Source organism: Haliotis rufescens, unplaced genomic scaffold, assembly GCF_023055435.1.
Source record: "Haliotis rufescens isolate VD_foot unplaced genomic scaffold, xgHalRufe1.0.p SCAF_29, whole genome shotgun sequence".
NCBI lineage: Eukaryota > Metazoa > Mollusca > Gastropoda > Lepetellida > Haliotidae > Haliotis > Haliotis rufescens.
The window spans coordinates 4,128,676-4,141,268 of record NW_025963990.1 but is presented as its reverse complement, the minus strand read 5'-3'; the positions used below and the strand labels follow the sequence as shown (position 1 = coordinate 4,141,268).

The 12,593-nt window shown below is 46.5% G+C and overlaps 1 protein-coding gene across 3 annotated transcripts in view; it reads right to left on the bottom strand.

Moving 5' to 3' along the window:
• The window catches only part of LOC124144428 (solute carrier family 2, facilitated glucose transporter member 3-like), a 147,311-nt gene extending 135,170 nt beyond the window's left edge, over window positions 1-12,141 (bottom strand). The window contains exon 1 of one of the 3 annotated variants that reach the window (XM_046513829.2): window positions 11,957-12,141. The gene's annotated coding sequence lies outside the window, so the exon portion shown is untranslated. The remainder of the gene's footprint in view (window positions 1-11,956) is intronic. The other 2 variants (XM_046513827.2, XM_046513830.2) reach the window with 2 other exon arrangements.
• Between the last annotated feature and the right edge of the window lie 452 nt (window positions 12,142-12,593).

The window sequence follows — 12,593 nt, the reverse complement described above, 5'->3', positions numbered from 1 at the left end:
GGTTTACGAGACATTGAGGGTATTCATGATAATGAAAACAAACCTAAAATGGCGGATGTAATTTGCAAAATATCCCCAGCTGTTGACACAACAAAACACTCTCAATAATAGCATGGTAAAAAATGAACCGGAAGAAGCCGCACAACCGCCTAACATGGGCTGCCTACGACTTCCTTACCAGGCGTAGGGATTTATAGAGACACAGGACTAGCGGCTGGCAGATGTGCTGTTCGATGGCACACAGGGCTTGGCCAAAACACTTTGGTCACCATAGCTGAAGAGTTTTCAGTCAAACTTGGACTTTCGGAGTTTGGAAGCAACACCAACACATATGCGCAATTTGTGTGAATTTAGATTAATTCCGCTTTTAGCGGTATTCGCAATCATAGAACTACACACGTATCATCGCAATGTAACACAGAAGGATACAGGGTGTAGGGGGTGCTAGTCCAGGAGGGGGGGATGGTGGGGAGGGGGGGGGGGGGGGGGGGGGGGTCCATGGCGTAGTGCGAAGCCTACATATGGCTCCTCGTCATGGCTCTTGGCGCTGTGCAGAGTTGCGTCCCTTAGGCACGCCAGAAACCAATGAATGTGGGTTCGAATCCCGATTCGCCCCGATTGTGTCTAGGTTTGTCAGCACCATACCCGTGCTCGTGGGTTTCACCGAAGTGGTAAACGTCTGAGACCTGCATCACTTCGGCCTTTCCTCCCACATAAACTGACACGCCGCGATATAACTGGAATACTGTTAAAAGCGGCGTTAAACCCACTCACTCACTCACTCACTCACTAACCCTCACAAAACTCCACATCAAATTCCTCAGTCTTGTTCATTTGTTATCTTTCAATACTTGTTTTTATTTGACTGACTCTGTTTACCCATGGTATTTAGCATGATAGAATGAACATAACTGCTATGAAAGATTGAGACCATAAAATAGAAAAAATAAGCGAAAACTTGCTCATGAGAAAATATCATCTTTGACTAATTTTGTCACTACAGCGGGCCAAAGGAACCCTATCACTCGGCTTAATATCAAGTCCCACATCACGTATAACAATGACTCAATGTTACCATCTGACAGTCTAACCACATACGTTTAAACTTAACCCAACAGTAAACTCATCCTACAAGAAATGTATTTCCTGCAATTGTTAAAGAACACGTGGTCACCACATACCAAGGTGAAGGTCACGGGTGGCGTCCCGTGAGACTTCGCACTTTAAAGCGAGAGCACTAGAAATGTCAAGGACAGTTATTGCTTTGTTTAGTTGAGGGATGTGCATGTCAACGACAGTTAAATAGACGTTGCGCCTAATACTACAATTCTGAACAACCTAGGCATGTTAAACAGGCAGATTACCGATCGCGTCGCGACGTAATCGCCTGTAGCCGTTCAAAGTTAAACGACGTGACATTTGTCCCTTAAAGTTTATGACCTCCGTCTGGTCACCAAAGTCATATTGTCTTCAAACTATTTTATTTTGCGAGGCTGTTTTGTTCATTTCCTGTTCATATTGTGAATTTGATTTTTCAAGGTCGTCTTTTTTATATAATTGACAAAAATGCTGCCATGGAGCTCTTGCTGAAGCAGGATGAGCCGATAAAAAATTTGCACGCCATATTTATAAAGGTTGCCATCAAAAGCTCAATCCAAATGAGATCCGTGAAGATCCGGGTTAGAATTGGTCTTCAGCAACCCATTCTTGTCGTTAAAGGCGATCAGGTGGTCAGGATAGCTGACTTTACATTCTATTACCTATACAAATTTGGCTATTAATGACAAGTTTAGAATAGGTCTTCAGCAATCCATGCTTGCGCAAAAGGCGACTATGCTTGTCGTAAGAGGCGACTAACGGGGTCGGGTGGTCAGGCTCGATGACTTGGTTGATGCATGTCATCGTATCCCAGTTGCGTAGATCGATGCGCATGCTATCAATCACAAGATTTCGTGGTCCAGATTCGATTATTTACAGACCGCCGTCATATAGCTGGGATATTGCTGAGTGGGTGTTAAACAACAAATATTAATTTCCCCAGTCGTGAACCTGCTGGAATACTGCTAAAAAGGAGTAAAACAACATTCGCAGCGAGGCCATCAAGAACTATGTGGGAATCGAACCAGGTACTCCTGGGCTTGTCACCAACAACTCAACAACACTGATCTGCCATTTGTCTACACACCACCCCTGTGTTTAAACCTGGCTAGGTTCGCGGGGGTTAACGTAGCGTAAACGTTGAAACAAAAGCTGGACAAAGATGGAGTAGGCGAGTGAGTGTACAAAATGAGTGAGTGAGTTGGGTTTAACGCCGCTTTTAACAGCATTCCAGTTATATCACGGCGTGTCAGCTTAATGTGGAAGGAAAGCCCGAAGTGATGCAGGTCTCGGACGTTTACCACTTCGGTGAAACCCACGAGCACGGATATGTTGCTTACAAACCTAGAAACATAATCGGGGCGAACTGGGATTCGAACCCACAATCATAGGTTTCTGGCGTGTCCAGGGGACGCAACTCTGCACAGCGAATCGCGGCGCCTTAGACGACTGGGCCACCCGTGCCCCCAGTGAGTGAACAGAAAATGAATGAGTTGGGGAACCTTTTTGTGCCACAGCTATACCAGACATTTCACCTCTCAAAAACAAACCCGGACCAAGCAAACCAATGGTTGACAGCATGAGAAACCATCCTCGACACTGGGTTTCGGTGACCTACAATCAGTCAAAGAACATTTGAGAAGGGGAGGGATGTGTTCGGAGACCAAAATTGAGTATTATTATTACCCCGAATCCCATGGGGCTTCCACCCATAAAATTTACACTGAGGCGATATATCCCCCCCACACACACACACACACACTCCCTACCCCCCGCTCTCCCGTCAACACACATAAAACACACACACCCACACACTCTGCTATGTTCCGAAAAGGGAGATATTTATCAAATTTTTCAACTCATAGAAATCTGCTTTGACATTGTCGCTGTTCACTCATGCACGCCCGCTTTCCCATAAAATTTCAACTTAGCATTTCACCCTCAGGCATCGACCTTCTATTTGGCATATTAGAGAACTATTTTACATTGCTCTGACAAGACACCTTACTGTCTGTAAGAAGTCATTTAGAAGAATACAACTTGTATACTTAGTTATTATTTACACCTGTGTGTGAAGTTCATACGCAAGTACAAATTTGGGAGACACCAGGTGCTCATTTGTGTACAGCACCACGGCTACTGTACAGGGTTGTTTCCCTTACCTGAAAGGGATCTTCTAGTCATTGCTTCGAGACCAACATTCATGACTATTATAATCTCTGGTCTGTCAGGAGTGTACTTGTCTAAGCCATTCATCCCTTTCGTCATTCTTCCGATAAGTTTATTTTAGGGCGGGTTCCAGGCTAGGGGAGACAACCGTAGCGATTCCGGGCCGTACTAGTCCCCCGGCAACCTATATTTGCCGTAAGGTGGCGAGAGGTGAAATGGGGATTAACGTCGCGTTCAAAGTACAGTAAACTACGGTTATAACGAACACGCTTATAACGAACTAACGGATATAACGAACGGACTTTTTAGTCCCGACTATTTGCTGTAGTTATACTGTATATGTGCTTATAACGAATTACGGTTATAACGAACTAAAATTAGTAATCCCTTTGAGTTCGTTATAACCGTAGTTTACTGTAATTGCATTTATATATCGACGTGCCGGACTTGTGCCAGTTTAAAAGTCCCAGGACACTAAAATACCATGCCCCAGTCCTTGTAATTGCCTACATGCAAAACGTCAGACAGGGTAACAACAAGTACCAAATTTTAACGTCTTATGGTAAGACGCGGCCAGAGGCTCGAACCCCGACCTCCCGCTCTCCGGCTCTATCCACTACACCACGGAGGCGGTCACTTGTCGCGAGAAGCGACTTCATGTAACAGGGGCCGTTTCACAAAGCGATCGTAACACTACGACTGTCGTAAGCATATGTTAAAGTATGGGAGAGGTCGTTGCTACGATCGCTTTGTGAATTAGGCCCTGGTGGTCAGACACGCTTACTTGGTTGAATGCATGTCATCGTAACCCGACGGCTTGCGTCGTCACTCATAATATCAACCACTTGGTGCCTGGTCCATACGGCGTTAAACAACAAACAAACAAAATGACGCCATCATTGAAAATGTGTCCTGTATTCTAAACCCGTCTACACAGAAGATGAAAAATGGTCTTGTGTGCGGCCGTACATTGAAGACCCGATAAGTCACGAGTGTAATAGCACATTTTGCATTTCAATGCACATGCCTCGCGTATATGTATTGATCCCCGTGAAGATCTGGGTTAGAATAGGTCTTCAGCAACCAGTGCTTGCCTTGAAAGGCGACTATGCTTGTCATAAGAGGCGGCTAACGGGTATCGGGAGATAAGGCTTGCTGACTTGGTTGATGCATGTCATTGTATCCAAATGCGTAGATCGATGTTCATTATATCAATCCGTGGATTGTCTGGTTCAGACTAAATTATTTACAGACCGCCGTCATATAGCTGGAATATTGCTGAGCGCAGTGTTAAACAACAAACAAACAAAAGACGAATTAAAATGTTAATTAACCTGGCCGCCAGAGGCGCTGTAGTTTAAAGGGAGACCACCGGAGGAGGACAAATTACTAACTTGCCCTGGGGGCACGTGACATCAAACAACAGAAGGGTCTGTTGTGACCCAGTTATCACAAAGCATTATCAAGACTTCTACAACCTTCGTGCTTCTGTGTCAATCCCCTTCACTCGTGCAGAATTAATTGAGTTGTTATTGGTGCCCTATGTCCGTGGCTCGCTGCCAGAGTGACAGTCATTCATAGTTTGAACTACACATGCAAGAGGTCATTTTGAGTTGATGGTACTAAATGTCTAAGACCTGCACCACTTCGAGCTTTCGTCCAACATCAATCTGACACGCCGGCTCGGTGCTCATAATATCAATCACGTTGCTCATAAACACAGATCGCTGTGCTTGGTCGATAACATCTCCCATCCGTCATTTCTTCACATTGTTGCAACTCATTACTGGGTCTTCTAAATTCCGTGTGACCGCCTCCGTAGTCTAGCGGATAGAGCGTCTGCCCGGAGAGCGGAGGTCGGTGGTTCGAGTCCCTGGCCGGAAACTCTGGACCACAGTATGGCGCTGACAAACCTAGAAACTGAATCAGGTCGAATAGGGGATTCGAACCCACGAGCGTCGGATTCTGGCACGGCAAAGGTACGTAACTCTGCAAAGACTATATAACTGTGGCTGGTCGCAAATAGGCCTGCCTACTTGACAAAGGCATAGTCCAAGAAATAAAGTTATGTTTAAAAGCCAAATAAAAATATTTCTAAGAAGGAACCATCAAGTATTTTTGTTGTAGTTTGTTTAAGCACGGACTTGTATAGGTCCATGGTTTAAGGTTTATGTTTTTGTATTTATATTCGTTTTGGGTTTCTTTGCATGTGTTTTTGTCGTTCATGTTTTGTTTCTTTGTTGTTGTTTTTGTAGTTGCCCATGTCTTTATTTGGTCATATGTGTTTATTTCTTGTTTGGATTAATTTCGTGGCTGGGTTTGGGACTTGCTGGTTTGTTTCAGGGATGTTTGTTTCAGGGATATTTGTTTCAGGGATGTTTGTTTCAGGGATATTTGTTTCAGGGATGTTTGTTTCAGGGATGTTTGTTTCAGGGATATTTGTTTCAGGGATGTTTGTTTCAGGGATGTTTGTTTCAGGGATATTTGTTTCAGGGGATGTTTGTTTCAGGGATATTTGTTTCAGGGATGTTTGTTTCAGGGATATTTGTTTCAGGGATGTTTGTTTCAGGGATATTTGTTTCAGGGATGTTTGTTTCAGGGATGTTTGTTTCAGGGATATTTGTTTCAGGGATATTTGTTTCAGGGATGTTTGTTTCAGGGATATTTGTTTCAGGGATGTTTGTTTCAGGGATATTTGTTTCAGGGATGTTTGTTTCAGGGATGTTTATCCTGTGATGAGCTGTGTGTCTTTACACGTTCAGTAAATATTTCCGCCACGATGCTGTCCTAGCTCAACAGGTTACGTCAAAGCAAAAACGACCAAGAATCAATTTGCCAAAGCTATTACTAAAACCTCCCCCACGGGGTCCCTTATCGCGTGACAAATATCGATCAGAATCGGAATTAATTCAGTATGGTATTACCTATCAGATGCGCATCTCAATTGTTCACGGCTTGGAGTATTAAGGATCTTCATTGTATGGAGTATGGTATTTGCGTGACGCAATCTACCACAAAGTCAGCTGATAGAGCTTATCAACGGGATTATCCCTGCCGGGTCAACCGTAGAATGGTGTTTACTATCAGGACAGTACGCCGGCATTGTCGTACTTAGGCGCTTCACACTGACCTGAATATCACCGGACGTCCTACGCATCGGACCTCTTAAAAGACAAGGTGAGGTGAGGTGAAATGGGGTTTAACGTCGCGTCCAAGATTATTGCACTTATATAGCGATGTGTATGCACGTGTATATGTGTGTGTGTGGCTGCTTGTACTAGTCCGGACTGATGCCGATTTATAGTGCTAGTACACTGAATACCATGCCGCAGTTTAACATGAATACCCCACTCAGACACAGTGTACCGACTCCGAGCCGACCAGTCCTTGTTTCAGCCCCTAAATGCCGAGCGCCAGACAGGGTAACAACAAGTACCATCTTTTAACGTCTTTTGGTATGACGCGGCTGGGGATCGAACCTCGGACCTTCCGCTCTACGGGCGGACGCTCTACTATTAGACCACGGAGGCGGTCTCTTAAAAGACAAGCTCATCGACGGCCAGATGTGGCTCGTACTTCACTAATGTTAACAGAAGTCATCGAGCTTTACTGAAAGGTATTGTAACATTGGACCTCACACGTCAAGGGTAATATCCCCTATCTGCACCCGACAACAGTGTTATCACTACTATCTGGAGGTTATGTATAGAAAAACCTAGTGATGTTACGAGATGTTGTATGGAGCCTCATTGTGTTATCTTGCTGAACTAGGGTACGGGGATCCTGCTGCAAGACATGTAGTACTGCAGAGTAGAGAGATTGATCAATGTAACGCTATCTAGTGATGTTTTCCTTCCCAGATTACCAGATCTGTTTCAGCTGCATTGTCAGGGTACAGATGCTGCATTGACAGGGTACAGATGCTCCATTGACAGGGGTACAGATGCTGCATTGACAGGGTACAGATGCTGCATTGACAGGGGTACAGATGCTGCATTGACAGGGGTACAGATGCTGCATTGACAGGGGTACAGATGCTGCATTGACAGGGGTAGAGATGCTGCATTGACAGGGGTAGAGATGCTGCATTGACAGGGGTACAGATGCTGCATTGACAGGGGTACAGATGCTGCATTGACAGGGGTACAGATGCTGCATTGAAAGGGGTAGAGATGCTGCATTGACAGGGGTACAGATGCTGCATTGACAGGGTAGAGATGCTGCATTGACAGGGGTACAGATGCTGCATTGACAGGGAACAGATGCTGCATTGACAGGGGTACAGATGCTGCATTGACAGGGAACAGATGCTGCATTGACAGGGGTACAGATGCTGCATTGACAGGGTACAGATGCTGCATTGACAGGGGTACAGATGCTGCATTGACAGGGTAGAGATGCTGCATTTACAGGGCTACATATGCCGCATAGACAGGGGTACAAGGGCTGCATTGACAGGGCTACAGATGCTGCATTGACAGGGAACAGATGCTGCATTGACATGGGTAGTGATGCCGCATTGACAGGGGTAGAGATGCTGCATTGACAGGGGTACAGATGCTGCATTGACAGGGTAGAGATGCTGCATTTACAGGGCTACATATGCCGCATTGACAGGGGTACAAGGGCTGCATTGACAGGGTAGAGATGCTGTATTAACAGGGGTACAGGTGCTGCATTGGCAGGGTAGAGATGCTGCATTGACATGGGTACAGGTGCTGCATTGACAGGGCTAGAGATGCTGCATTGACAGGGAACAGATGCTGCATTGACATGGGTAGTGATGCCGCATTGACAGGGGTAGAGATGCTGCATTGACAGGGGTACAGATGCCGCATTGACAGGGGTACAATGGCTGCATTGACAGGGCTACAGATGCTGCATTGACAGGGTACAGATGCTGCATTGACAGGTGTACAGATGCTGCATTGACAGGGAACAGATGCTGCATTGACATGGGTAGAGATGCCGCATTTACAGGGGTAGAGATGCTGCGTTGACAGGAGTACAGATGCTGCATTGACAGGGTAGAGATGCTGCATTGACAGGGTAGAGATGCTGCATTGACAGGGGTACAGATGCTGCATTGACAGGGGTACAGATGCCGCATTGACAGGGTACAGATGCTGCATTTACAGGGCTACATATGCCGCATTGACAGGGGTACAAGGGCTGCATTGACAGGGCTACAGATGCTGCATTGACAGGGAACAGATGCTGCATTGACATGGGTAGTGATGCCGCATTGACAGGGGTAGAGATGCTGCATTGACAGGAGTACAGATGCTGCATTGACAGGGGTAGAGATGCTGCATTGACAGGAGTACAGATGCTGCATTGGCAGGAGTACAGATGCCGCATTGACAGGGATACAGATGCTGCATTGACATGGGGTACAGTTGCTGCATTGACAGGGCTACAGATGCTGCATTGACAGGGCTACAGGTGCCCCCTTGACAGGGCTAAAGATGCTGCATTGACAGGGCTCCAGATGCTGCATAAACAGGGCTAATGATGCTGCATTGACAGGGCTACAGATGCTGCATTGACAGGGCCAAGGACGCCACATTGACAGGGCTACAGATGCCGCATTGACAGGGCTACAGATGCTGCATTGACAGGGCTAATGATGCTGCATTGACAGGGATACAGATGCCGCATTGACAGGGCCAAAGACGCCACATTGACAGGGCTACAGACGCCACATTGACAGGGCTACAGATGCCGCATTGACAGGGTTATAGATGCCGCCTTGGCAGGGCTACAGACGCCACATTGACAGGGCTACAGACGCCACATTGACAGGGCTACAGACGCCACATTGACATGGCTACAGACGCCACATTGACAGGGCTACATACGCCACATTGACAGGGGTACAGATGCTGCATTGACAGGGCTACAGATGCTGCATTGACAGGAGTACAGATGCTGCATTGACATGGCTCCAGATGCTGCATTGACAGAGCTAATGATGCCGCTTTGACAGGGCTACAGATGCCGCATTGACAGGGCTCCAGATGCTGTATTGACAGGGCTCCAGATGCTGCATTGACAGGGTACAGATGCCGCATTGACAGGGCTAAAGACGCCACATTGACAGGGTTATAGATGCCGCCTTGGCAGGGCTACAGATGCGGCATTGACAGGGCTACAGATGCTCCATTGACAGGAGTACAGATGCTGCATTGACTGGACTAAAGGTCCGCGTCTTATTCCCACACAGTAGTGGCAGAATTGGAGTAGTTATTTTACATAACTTCACTGTATAAACCGAGTAAATCCATATAATTCGTACAATGTTTGTGTGTTGTTTAGCGTCGTTCTCAGTCCAACTACGTGACGGCGGTCTGTCAGTGATTGATATCGTGATTACATAACGGCCGTTTTTGAAGACAGGTTATCCTCTATATAACAGAAATGATGTACACCATGATTTGAAAATTATATAACCTAATATTGTGAACAGTTATATCATGTTCACCAGTCACGGTTGTCGCCAAATTGTGTCTAATCATGTGATAGTCAAGTTCACGAAACTAGTTCCAGAAAGGTTTCTTACTGAGCCCTTGGGTTGAGCCGAGCCGATGGAAGCAAGTGACGGTGAGGTTCGTGTTGTGGGACATGGCAATGCAAGAGTGAGTGAGTGAGTTGGGTTTAACATTGCTGTTTACAGTATTCCAGTTATATCACGGCGTGTCAGGCGTGGTGCTGACAAACCTAGAAACATAATCGGAACGAACCGGGATTCGAAACCACAATCATAGGTTTCTGGCGTGCCCAAGGGACGCAACTCTGCACAGCGAATCGCGGCGCTTCAGACGACTGGGACACCCGTGTCCCTGGCAATGCAAGAGCGCCACCGGGTGACCCAGTCAGGGGTACGGGTGACCCAGTCGTCAAAGGCGCAGCAATCCGTTATACAGAGTTGCGTCCCTTGGACACGTCAGAAACCAAAGTCGTGGGTTCGAATCCCGGTTCGCCCCGATTGTGTTTCAAGGTTTGTCTGCACCATATCCGTCTCGTGGGTAAACGTGTGAGACCTACATCACTTCCCAACCACATAAAGCTGACACACCGTGACTGGAATAACTTTGATACAGTTCAAAGCGGCGTTAAACCCAACTCGCTCACTGATTATCGAAATATATTGTTGTCCTCTTATGACCGCCTCCGTGGTCTAGTGGTAGAGCGTCGAGCCGGAGACCGGAAGGTCCGGGGTTGATCCCCGACCGCGTCATACCAAAAGACGTTAAAAGATGGTACTTGTTGTTACCCTGTCTGGCGCTCGGCCTTAAGGGGCTAAAACAAGGACTGGTCGACTCGGAGTCAGTATACTGTGTCTGAGTGGGGTATTCATGTTAAACTTCGGCATGGTATCTCAGTGGGCTAGCATTATAAATCGGCATCAGTCCGGACTAGTACAAGCAGCCACACAAACACACACACGTACAAGCATGTCGCTTTTTAAGTGCAATAATCTTGGACGCGACGTTAAACCCAATTTCACCCCAACTCACCTCTTATGTCAAGTGGGGCGGTCGGGTAGCCTAGTGGTTAAAGCGTTCGCTCGTCACGCAGAAGATCCGGGTTCGAATCCCGACATGGGTACAATGTGTGAAGCCCATTTCTGGTGTCCCCCGCCGTGATATTGCTGGAATATTGCTAAAAGCGGCGTAAAACCAAACTCACTCACTCACTCCAATGTCAAGTAAGTCACGTCCCCGGGCGCTTACTAGAAAAAAACACGGTCATGCTAGCGCCGCTTACAAAAGCATATTTCCTTTAACCCCTCCGCTTCACGGATTATGTGTGTAAGTGACCCTCCTGGTATTTTGTCCACGTCTGTGTTAGGGATAATAAATTTAGATAACTGAAGTACCGAACTAGTTGAGGGCACTAAATTATATACCCCATCACGTAGAGCGGAAACAGCGCCTACCAGCCTAAATCCTGTTTCGGAATGTATATTGATGAACACGCAAGTTAATAAGGCAGCATACTGTTGTACTGGGTACATGTGCCCTCTTTAATGAGTAAGTAAGGTTTTACGTTACTGCCCTTCAAAGACAACATGTAACCTAGTGGTTAAAGTGTTCGCTCGTCACGCCGAAAACCAGTGTTCGATTCCCAACATGGGTTCAATGTGTGAAGCCCATTTCTGGTGCCAACCCCCCCACCCCCTAAAACCCACCCCCCACCCACACACACACACACACACACCACCCCCACACACACACCCACACACACCACCCCACCCCACCCTACCCCGACCCCAACCGCCGTGATAGTGCTGGAACATTTCTAAAACAGGCGTAAAACAATACTCTCTCACCCAGTACCTACACCAGTGCATCAGCACCTCCTTATATAAGTTTACAAGCTTACGTCAGTATATCAATCAGCTACACAGACACAAGACATGCACAAACAAGTTAATTGAATCGTCACCCACATGGGGTTTGATGACGCAACGACTTGAGAACCATGAGGATTTAGTTGCACGGATTTTTATCGCATCATCGCTGTGTGCTGCGTCTACAAACGACGCCGTCTCATTACAAAAGGGGATCACGTGACAGACACGGCTTTAGACAATGGTACATGTACAGTGGTACAGCCATATCACATCACAGTTGACCTAGTCCCAACCAAAAAAACCCGTGAGAAGCGAGAAGACGACACTTACCTACCGGTTTTGAAGCAGACGACAATTCGACCTTGAAGCAAAGTCACAGCAAGTACATTGTCCGTAACATGATTGACCTTCACAGCGGACGCAATATCCAAAGTGTTCTGTTTACTTCAGGTGAAGCTATTAATAAACCTCTCCCGCCCGGGCAGCCATGGTTCCCGGAATAGTTGTGTGTCGATCAATGAAGGATAGATGAGAGTGTAGATGGACGCCTCCCTCTAAAGATGATCATGTGAATGCCCAGATAAATGAAATAAGGACAATGTTCTTTGCGTCGAGTTTATCACTGACAGCGACACTTCATGAAATAATGCTTCAACCATAGGGTCTCTGCATACAATAAATAAGAACGGCTGTTTACGAGATCGGAATTTCACTTGTAAGATTCTTCGATTTATTATTGGCACATATTTTTTATTCAGTCTCATTCACTTTCTATTATACCTTAAAGGTGAGGTGAGGTGAAATTGGGTTTAACGTCGCGTCCAAGATTATTGCACTTATATAGCGACGTGCATGCATTTGTGTGTTTGTGTGCGCGCGCGCGTGTGTGTGTGTGTAGTAGTAGTAGTAGTCCGGACTGACGCCGATTTATAGTGCTAGCTCACTGAGATACCATGCCGCAGTTTAA